The sequence below is a fragment of the Mangifera indica genome, chromosome 12 (genome assembly GCF_011075055.1).
Source record: "Mangifera indica cultivar Alphonso chromosome 12, CATAS_Mindica_2.1, whole genome shotgun sequence".
NCBI lineage: Eukaryota > Viridiplantae > Streptophyta > Magnoliopsida > Sapindales > Anacardiaceae > Mangifera > Mangifera indica.
This window is the reverse complement of record NC_058148.1, coordinates 5,921,983-5,932,846: the sequence shown is the minus strand read 5'-3', so window position 1 is coordinate 5,932,846 and position 10,864 is coordinate 5,921,983.

The following is a 10,864-nucleotide window of genomic DNA, read 5'->3' as shown; positions in this document are numbered from 1 at the left end:
AAACGAGGTTTTCATAATCACTTCCCAAGATGATAAAAAACCTAAAAAAATAATAGAAATTGTCTCATTCCTTGATAGGAAAATTTTGAAATACATTGGAAGAAAAGATGGAATACGAAGAAAAGAAACTAATTTTAGGTTTTGGTTGACTTACTACTGGATTAAAAATTCATTGGGAATGAATAGGTTTCCTAAATCAATCGTAAGACAGATGACTCAATAAATGGATATAATTTCGTTTTATAGCTAAAATCTATACCTAATGAGAAGATATAGATTGTGTAAAAGAATATTTGAATTTATAGTTATACCAGAAGAAGTAAAAGGATAAGATTTACTTCAACATGTTTGATTCTAGCTATAATAACACATTTGAATTTTTAGGATTACACCTAAGTACAATAGTTGAATCAAAATTTCACCTACAATGATTTGAATACAAGAATATAAGTGTAGAAATATCTCTCAAAGGTTGAATACACAAGTTAAATACAATGGTTTTCTCAAGGATATGAGTTTGAGTATAGTGAGAGAAATAAAACTTTGCTTGAGAAGAAGAATTAGAGCTAAATTGATTCAATGTATTGTGTAACCTTTTCCAAGTTGAAATGAGCTCAATTTAAAGACAGATGATGTTGGAAGAGTTGAAATAGCCATTGGGTTGAGACAAGTATCATTTGAAACTTGAAAATGACGGCTTTTTCTTGAAAAACACATGTGCACGGGTGTCCTTGATTGCAAAATCTTCTTTTCAAACCAAGTCAACCTTAGTCAGACCCCTAATAGTCAATTTCTCTTCTTGCGCTAAGCGTTTGAATAGGCATGCCTTTGATATGCATGACCATTACTCTCTTTATATCTTAAAACCGTCCAAAATTCCAAAACGTTGAGTACGAACATAGACTTGAATGACTAGAATTTAGCTTATGCACAAGTGTTACGAGTATTTGGATAGGTATCCATTTGGTCTTGACTTGAAAACTCTTGACTTTGACTTTCACTATGAACGATGATGATGACGTGAAGCATCCTTATGAGTCTTTATAATTTTTCATGCACCGAAATTACGCCTTCAAAAGAATAGGTGTGTTATGGAAAGGTTTCACTTTTTTTTTTGCATTGACTCCACTTGAATTTGAATGTGCACTATGGATAGGGATGTCTTCCTCATGCCTGACTTGAAAGTGGTCATGCACAGGTATCCATATTTGAGGGATGGGCATACATTACCTATTTGAAGTATGCCAAAATTCTAGAAGTTCATTGATAATTTCACTAAGAAAACATTTAAGGAAAGACTATATTTTCTTGTAAAAACCATTTTTCTTGCAAGACTTCAAATTTCTATTACATCAAAGTTTTTGTTCAAACACATATCAATAAAAAAGTTCTCAAGTTGACATTTAAGTTCAATTAAAGTAGTTGTAAAAAATATCATATAAATAAAATTTTACAAACTGCATCATTTTACTCTTATCTAGTGACAAAAGAAAGGGAGCTGGAGGCATGACTCCCCTTGACTTTTTTAAATTTTATAAGTTTTTTATTAAAAAAACCATGTTAGACAATTATAAAGAGTGGTCCAGTCAAAATTTTGTGTAGTTGACTTTTTTAATTGCCTATTTCAAAAGATTAAAAAATACATAAGTTTTCATCTATTTACAAATTCAACTTTTGGTTTTTTATATTTTGAATTTTAAACTTTCTTTCTTTAAATAAAAATTTATAACTTGAAATAAAAAACCCTAATACAACATTTAAAAAAAAAAAGGCGTAGACTCTGAAAAACCTTTTAATGGCTAAAGTGATCCTAGAAGGGGAAGGGGAGGCTTGGTATGAATTAGATCTTCCAAAAATTTTAATCACAATTCAAAAACACAACACAAGCATTTATAGAATTGAAACTAAAGAGATAAGAGATAGAAATTGCTTAGTGTTTATAGTGGTTCAAAGCTTTCTCTTTCAAGCCTCTTACATCAACTCTTTGAAGCAACCTATTTGAAGTTTTACCAAAACCAAATTTCTACTTTACAATAGATTTTTGAGATTACGCCTAAGTACAATAGTTGATTCAAAATTTTACCTACAATGATTTGAATACAAGAATATGAGTGTAGAAATACACAAGTAAAATACAATAGTTCTTTCAAGGATATAAGTTTGAGTTTAGTGAGAGAAAAGAGACTTTGCCTGAGAAGAAGAATTAGAGCTAATTTGATTCAATGTAATGTGTAACTTTTTCCAACTTGCAATTAGAAGAAGGGGGAGGGGGGAAGGGAGGGGGTTGAATAAGATCTTCCAAAAATTTTAATCACAATTCATAAACACAACACAAACAATTATAGAATAAAAAATAAAGAGATAAGGGATATAAATTGCTTAATGTTTATAGTGGTGTAGAGATTTTTCTTCCAAACTTTTTACATCTATTTCCTCAAGTAACTCGTTTGAAGTTTCACCAAAACTGAATTTCTCCTTTACAATAGATTTCTAGGATTATGCCAAAGTACAATAGTTGAATCGAGATTTTGCCCACTGTGATTTGAATACAAGAGTATGAGTATAGAAATGCCTTTAAAAGATTGAATACACAAGTTAAATGGTTCTCTCAAGGATATGAGTTTGAGTTTAGTGATAGAAAGGAGACTTTGCTTGAGAAGAAAAATTACAGGTAAATTAATTCAATGTAATGTATAACCTTTTCCAACTTGAAATAAGCTCAATTTAAAGGCAAATGATATTGAAAGAGTTGAAATAGTCGTTGGGTTGAAAAAATGTAGCAAACCTTACTAGAATTATAGGTTTCTAGAGGAAAGTATTACATTATTGACTAATAGAGCAAGTGTTTAAATAAAAAAATCTATAAAGTAATTAAAGCTTGAATAAAATAGCTTTATTATATTAAAGGTAAAACAGAACCGTGCAAAATAATCCAATATAAAACAAAATGAATACATGATTTATTGAAATAAAAATACAAAAATATAAGAAATGATATCATAGCCTTTTGCTACTCATGCTTGCCGAAGCTCTTGCATTGTCACCTTTACTCGCTCATATCTCCAATAAAATAGACAAAATAGGAAATCATGAGTGATAAACACTAAATAAGTAGGAAATTAACTTAAACTTTACTAAATTCCTACTTTGTAATTAGAATTGGTTCACATTGTGTTGGACATCGAGAGTAAACTATTTACTCCACTTGTATAACGTGAACCTTCACCCGACTATCTATACCTTGGGATCCACTAGGTCCTTCAAACCTACCTCATGAACTTGATCCTTGTGTCATATATCTAATGATTTCTCGGATCCTATTTTCATTTGACATACTATAGGTGAAAGCTCACTTATCTTTAAATAGAATTGTAATTAACTTGTCGATCAGACTAAGTTGAAACTAAGATTCAACACCTTGGCCACATGAGTTTTGTAACTATGGAATCTACTTCCGACTCCACTATTGGATTGTGATCTATCTTAAGCCTATTGCTACTTACCATACCTTACTATGGGTGATTGGGTTCTATTGCAAACCAATTGTCCTATTATGATCAGTGCCTTACTGTAGGCGATGTAAAAAGTATCTCATCGGTGCCCCCTTGTAACGACTTTAAGAGTTGTATCGCTAACTAATGTGCAATTATATTATGCATACATGCTAACTCGAGTTACCTAACTATGAGCTCGTAATGCTTTCACCCTTGTTTGCTTTACATTTGGAACTCTTAAGGTAGTATACTAAAATATCGATCTAGTGCTTTCACCTTAATGCTTTCACAACCACAATGCACATAGCTCGATAGCTAAAACAAGAAAATATATTGTTTTCAATTTTCAATTCGGAATCACTTTGGTAGGGGTCTGTGTTGTCATCCACATAGTCAGGGCCCCTAAAATACCCAAATATATTTTCTTGGTAAGTAATACCCAAATATTTCATTATGCCTTCATTAGGGCCAAAATATCCTTATCCCTCACACTTTCCTCTCTTTGGGATAAAATAGTCATTTTACATTACATGGATATGCATGACTAATTCCATTGACATTCATCCTCAAACCAATCAAATACACACATTGATATTCATCCTCAAATTACCCAAATACATATGGTTGTGTATGTTTGTTACACGGGTTTGTACCTTGAGTATCACACACGGACGTGCTTAGTGTCTACATAGGTGCGTCAACCTAAGGCAACACACATGACCATGTGTGTTATACCACACGAACGTGTGCTCAACCCTAAATCAACATGCTTATGAATTCTCTTAACAAGATGACTATTTACGCCTAATTATACATGATTGTGCACCTAAATCTACATGGGTGTGTATCACATTCGGTAGAAATTTGTTCTCACCGCCTGTTGTGATTTCTAACCAACCAAACATAAATAACTATCTAAAATCATATCAATTCACTACTAGTCACTGTCAGCATGTTTCTAAGCCACAAAAGCCATTAACAAAACTCAATATTTTAGATCATGCAATGACCAATCTAATACATCTCAAAAATAAATTCCTAAAGCTATCATTATTCTATACACCTAAAAGTATCCAGAATCAAGTGTAAATTACTTCTTGATGATTAAGAATCATAGCGCCAAACAAATGCTCATATGAAAAGACTTATTCCCCAATAACAAATCATCACAGTAGCCCGCAACTTAAAATTCGCTAACTCATTTCATTAACATCAAATGTACTATGTGCATATTCATATCCACAAATATAATCTTTTAACTCAATCATCAAAACATGATTTCAGATCAACAAATTCATGACACGAAGATCATTTGACAGAATAAGTCATAAAGCTTTTCAAAACTAAAGGTCACCATACTTATCTTACTTCCCATGGATGCACAATTTCTTTATGTGGCTTTGATTATCCTATTGATCCTTGGTTCACTTGGCTTTCCGAAATCTCCTCAATTCTCTCTCAATTTTACTTTGGATTTCTGAAAAATATGATAACCATGCTCAGCCAAATGCCTCTGGACTCTTTTATTTTTTTCAAAAAAAAATGTCTTGCATGATCGTGTCACTAGACACACAGGCGTGTAAGCTGTTATCTGCAAATGATAGTTTTTTTAAATCGCTATGAAACTACTTCTTATCCAAAATTCAAATTTTGCTAAGTACACACAGACATATGCCTTATCATACACAAGTGTGTGTTTCTCCTAGACTTAATCATTTTTTATGCACCTTACAGAAAATGAGTATTTTGCCCTTACCAACACCTATATGGGCGTATGACCTCCCCACACAATTGTGCACCATCAAAACTACACATACACAATTGAACAGGCACTACAAACATAATTAGGAGACAAATGAAAAAAATAATCTTGAACGTACCTATGAGTATTACAATTAACTAAAAACACACTTCCATTGAACGACTCAAAGGTAGAAAGCCAATCTCTATAAGGAGTCATATGTTGTGAGGCTCTTGTATCCATGACCCAACTTGTCTCAAATTTATGTTTCACATTACTAACACAAAACAATTAATTGATTTTGCCATTTTAGAATATTTGCTTACCCTAACTAAGAGTTACTGTTATATGGTTTCTGTTTATTTTTCCATTTGAAACAATCAACTTTAATGTATCCTTTCTTCTTACAATAATTGCCAAATCAAATTCCAATGCTTCGAATTGGATGTAGACTTTCCAAAACTCGCATTTCTCTTCTTTGTTCTTCCTTTAACAACAAATAGGCCTGCACCCTCTTTCCTTTCTGCAATTGTCAAATTTCTATCAATCATTTCTTTTGTTTATGCCTTAACCTTTTTTAGGGAAATGTCATCTCTTCCATATATCATTGTGTCTCTAAAATTCTTATAGGAAGAGGGCAACGAACATATAACAACAAAAGTGCTTGATCCTTATCCTTAATTTTAACATCAGTTTTACTCAAGTCCGTAGTATTGGAAGAAAACACAGCTATATGTTAATTCAATGATGTACCTTCCGACATCCAGAGAGTGTAGGGGCATTGTTTTAAGAGTAGCTTGTTTGTGAGATATTTCTTCAAGTATTTATCTTCCTATTTCATTGTGCTCTTATAGTACTCTTTTCCTCCATAATTTCTCTTAGCACATTTGTACTCAAAGCCAACTGAATTGATAGAAGGGCTCATCTGATCATGTCAAGTCATTCATCATCCTACAAATTCTCAAGTTGCTTTGCCTTCCCACACAACGTCTTCTTGGTACCTTCCTTTGTCAATATTGCTATCAATCTAACTTGCCAAATTACAAAGCTAGTTGTACCATTAAGCTTCCCAATTTCAGTCTTAATTGATGATGTTGAAATAGACATCATTACAACCTCACTCTGATATCACTTGTTATGTGGAAACCCAAGTAATTCTATATGAAAACAAACAATCCACAAATAGGGCAAGAAAAAAAAAAGAATACAAAAATGGGAAAAACCATGGATAGAGGATGGAGAAATTAAGTTTAATGAGTTTAATTATAAGGAAAATCCTAGCCACTCAAACAAGTCTCTCTCATCTTAATAATGAATTCATGAACTACATAATTTATATCCGGGACAAACGACCATTTTGGATGGAATAAGCTTGTTTTGAATAGGAACGACCAAATAGCTTATGGAACGACCTCATTCTGATTTGTTACGATGTTTGGAGTGTTTGTTCACCTCACTAGAATGCTTGTTTTGATACTGGAATTATCAATTCTTCATCTAGAACATCTATTCCCATATTTGGATTACCATATCCAACATTATCAAAATTAGAAACAGAATTCTTTTGCAATTTGTCTTATGCAAGTTTTATTATTGACTCTGGAAGGTACCACAGATCAAACGAGCATTCTATTCGCTTTCCAAGGTTACAATTCTTTTCTTCTAATAAAATACAACTTTATTTAACTGTCAATTGAAACTAATACATAATACTCTTTTATCATTTTGAAATCTTTGTGTTGTGGAGTGTCAGAAAATATATTAGACTTAAAAGTGTGAGAATTGAAATTCATGTTACACATACCAATTGACTTATGTTACAGTTCAATCTCCTATATTCATATACCACTTATATTCTATTTATTATATGTAAGACTTTGGTTTCCAATACTCTCTCTTAAGTGCAACCACTATAGACTGTTAGACTTACCGTTTGATTAAGTCTATTTTTGGATAGGTGCATTATCACTTGTATCCAAAAACATTTTAGGTTGTTAAACTCGTCGTTTAACTTGTACTCTGATATCATATCAGAATATATATTATGTTTGTAAGTGTAAAAATCGAAATCTATATTGTATAAACCAAATGACTTATGTTAAGATCTAATCTCCTGCACCTTGAAAGAATAGAAGTGCATTCTGTTATTGTGTTCTATTCTATCAAAACTTGACCAAGCCACTGAGTTTAAGGTTGAAAGTGGCGCACACCTGAAATTATAAAGTTATCACCAAAATGCTCAAAGACAATGACCCAAAGAATAATTGAAAGCAGCATCATAACACTTAGAGCCAATCACATCCAAACATTCTAGTTTTATTTATTCTCAGCCCAACTCCGCTTTTTGACTGCTCTTTCTGCAACTCCCTAGATTCCTATAACAATTTCACACCTAAACCGAATCTCTCTCTTTCACATCCATATTACATAACATAATGATGTACAATATTAATATGATAATGTTATTAAACTAGTAAATATTGTTTCATATACCCATTTAACAGTTGATATTTATGAAAAAAAAAAAATTAAACTCTAAACCATACATTTACAAGTAATAATTCAATGGTTGATATGAAACCATCGATTCCCAGGAAAGTTAGATGGGAAAATGAAAGGGATGTTTTTTTTAAGGATCCAAAGGCAATGTTTTTGAAGGGGATTCAATTATAGAGTGATTATTGAGAGTTGGAGATCCGAGAAGTCCCTTACTTTGATGGGGGAAAAAAATCAGAAATGAAAGAGAAAGGAAAGATAGGATTAAAGGAGAAAGTGATCTCATAGAAACTTTGTCTCCATGCCAATCCTTTTATTAGAAAAGGCTTTGTGTTGTGGAAACTTGTCTGTCTATTTTGCATTAAAAGAGAAAAGCTGTAATGCCTTTGTAAAGTCACTACTTCATTTTGAATACTTTAGTGCATAAATCACCCCCTTAAAAGACTACAATTACCACTTTTATGGAGTTGTATTTCTCTATCTATCTTTACCTTTTCCCTTTTTTTTTTGTTTCAAATTTATATATGAAATATAGATCTCATTCAAAGATCATATATTGAACGGCTAGCTAGTCTGACATTCATATTTATAATATTGAACGGCTAGTCTGACATTGGGATGAGTATCCCATGATTGGTTATTGCAGCAATAATTTGATAAGGAAAGTATATTTTACCACATTAAAAATTTGAAATATAAAATCAAACTTTATTATTATTTTTTCAAAATACAAAGAATGGCAACCGCCAGCTAATAATGAATGGTTTGTGATTGATTGGGATAAATAAAGAAATGAATATGAATTTAAGGTTGGAATGAATGAAAAGTTTTGTGTCTTGGAAGAGGGTGTTGGTAGGCTATTAAACGAGAAGTATTGTTTAATTTGCGGCGGAGACTAAAGCAAAAATTGGTGGTGGGTTTGTGCTTATCCACCCAATTAATTAATTAATTATGAATACAATTAAATATCATAGATTGATTAGCCCATTAACCCAACTTGCTTTAGATGTCTAAACCAACAAAGTTTCACATTTTGGAATAATTCATTTTTTAATGGCCAAAAACAAAATTAATAAAGAGTTTATTTGTAGTTTCTCTTAAATTATTTAACTTCATTAGCTAGCCATGCATGATTATGTTTACATTATTTTCTTCTAATTAATCTTCATTCTTAATGGGAACGAAGCTCGAGGCTTCTTTTCAACACAAAACGTTACAGATTAAATTTGATATAATTAATGTTACCCCAGATGTTCATTATTTTTATATTATATTATATGATCTTCTTTTTTACAATGTAAGTCATCAAGTGGTGTAATCTATAAACGTTACAAGCTGTGACACAAATAAATAAATGGGAAATTGAAATTTTTACCTCTGTTTTTTAACCATGTATACATATATGTCATTTATCTCAACGCCGAAATAAAAATATCACAACAGTATTTCATTTTCTTAAAGTACTCCAATTGATGTAACTCATGTATTCATAAAAAGAAAATGCCATCTCTCTCTTTTTCTTCAGCCTTCTAATGAGGAAGAATTCTCTACAACATGGAAAAAACACTTCTTCAAAAGAGAAGACATGTGATTAAACAATAAAACTCATGAGAAAGCCATTATAAAAGATTCAAATTGGATACAAGGGAGGGAGAGACGAAAATTACTAAATTTATTTAGAAAATTAACATTTGTTGCAAATATTTCATAGCAAAATCATCCATATTCAGGTCAGTCTTGATTCAAGCCAGTATGTTATGTGTTTTCTTTATGAACAACTGAAAATCAAATAATGTATGATAAATTCATGTTCATGACTTCATGTGAAATTTAATTTTGTTGTGATTTCATATTGTTAGATTGTTTAATGCTGTTATTTCATGTTGTTTTTATTGTTTAAAGTTGTTATAATATTGTTTAATGTTATATTGATGGTTATAAAATACGAAAATTCAGGTTTAGGCAGCGTCGCCAACCCCTTCGTGTTGGGGGTTGGCATCACTAACCCCTGAATTTATTTTTTTTCCTATTTTCTTACATTTCACTCAATTTTATATTGTTTAATTTTGTTATTTCATGTTGTTTTTATTATTTAAAGTTATTATAATATTGTATTAATGGTTATAAAATACGAAAATTCAAGTCTGAAAAATTTTCAGAGGAAGAGTGCCAACCCCTTGGCGGGAGGGGTTTGCGATGCCAACCCCTTGGCGTTAGCGGTTGGTATCACCAACCCTTGAATTTATTTTTTTCCTATTTTCTTACATTCTACTCAATTTTATGTTGTTTAATGTTGTTATTTCATATTTTTTTTATTATTTAAAATTGTTATAATATTGTATTAATGGTTATAAAATACGAAAATTCAAGTCTAAAAAATTTTCAGACAAAGAACGCCAACCCCCCGAATTTATTTATTTTTTCTGTTTTCTTCCATTATACTCAATTCATTTTTTCTGTTTGTGCAAGCTTGTTGTACATTCACGTGAATGAAGGAAATAAGTATTTGAAAGTATTCCCTGCAAGTTTCTCTGCAATATTCCCAACACAAATATTCCCTGCTATATTTGCTTTGCTTCTTGGGGTTTCATATATATATTATATGATGTAATCTTTGCATATTCAATGCCAAGTCCTTTAGTGTGTGCTCTTCATGAGTGGTTTTTTAGATTATCTTTTCATATGCTACTTCAATATGAGATTGACGTCAACTAAAATTTAGAGAAATAAAATCAAGTAAGTTTATAATTTTTGTAGATGTAATCTAAAAAATTTAAGCTCAAAAATTTTAAATTTACTTGATCTTATCTAAGACATATATATAAATTTTGTTTCAAATATTGAGACTAAATATCTACACATGTTTTCTCTTTGTAGTGCATAAAAAGAAAAAAGTAATACTGCTGCCTTTGTTCTGGTTTTTCAAGGTTGAAAATAAGGGTAATTTTAGGTATTCTAACATATAAAATGGTAAAAATGTTTAGAGTATAAAAAGTGTGATATTAATGTATATGTGGCTCTAAGTTAGGGTAAAAGTTTCAATTTCCCTAAATATATTCTACAAACTATATATGGTTAATACTTGCAAATTTATATAGGAGGAAGCAAACATTTCTACAGAAATTTGTTTTTT